The following is a 543-nucleotide window of genomic DNA, read 5'->3' as shown; positions in this document are numbered from 1 at the left end:
TGAGGATCTGGTTACACAGCAAATCCTTCATCTCAGTACAGTCTATATTGAATACAGCCTTATTCTCTGCGTCAGCCATAATCACTATACTAGTGCAATCTATATTTGTAAAGCCATATCTTCATTTAAAACAGTCTATATTCATATATTCTATCAAAGGGCATCAAGTCCACAAAGCAACATCCATTTGGCCAGGCTGGATTCTAGCCCCATAGCCACTCCCTATATCAAGCCTGTCTTATCAGCCATATCCCCAGTACCAGAAGTTTGTATCCAGAGCCAAGACTTTGTATTTATAACATTTAAACATGATTTACCAATCCAGATCTCTCCAAGCACCTCACGTGCATTGCCCAGAGCAATGAAAATAGAAAATATACATGTATGTCCACACCAGAGGGAAAGGTCTTCATGTGTCAATCACTCTGAGATTTTCCTTTTGTTTAAAAAAATAATTAAATGTAGGAATGTAAGGTGTGTCTGCTCGGAAGTACAGGGAGCTGGAGAGAAGAATTTCTGTCGTTTCATTCCTCGTCACCCATC

Source organism: Aythya marila (assembly GCF_965140915.1).
Source record: "Aythya marila genome assembly, chromosome: 1".
Lineage (NCBI taxonomy): Eukaryota > Metazoa > Chordata > Aves > Anseriformes > Anatidae > Aythya > Aythya marila.
The sequence above is the reverse complement of the archived record's forward strand: the minus strand, read 5'-3'. Positions refer to the sequence as shown.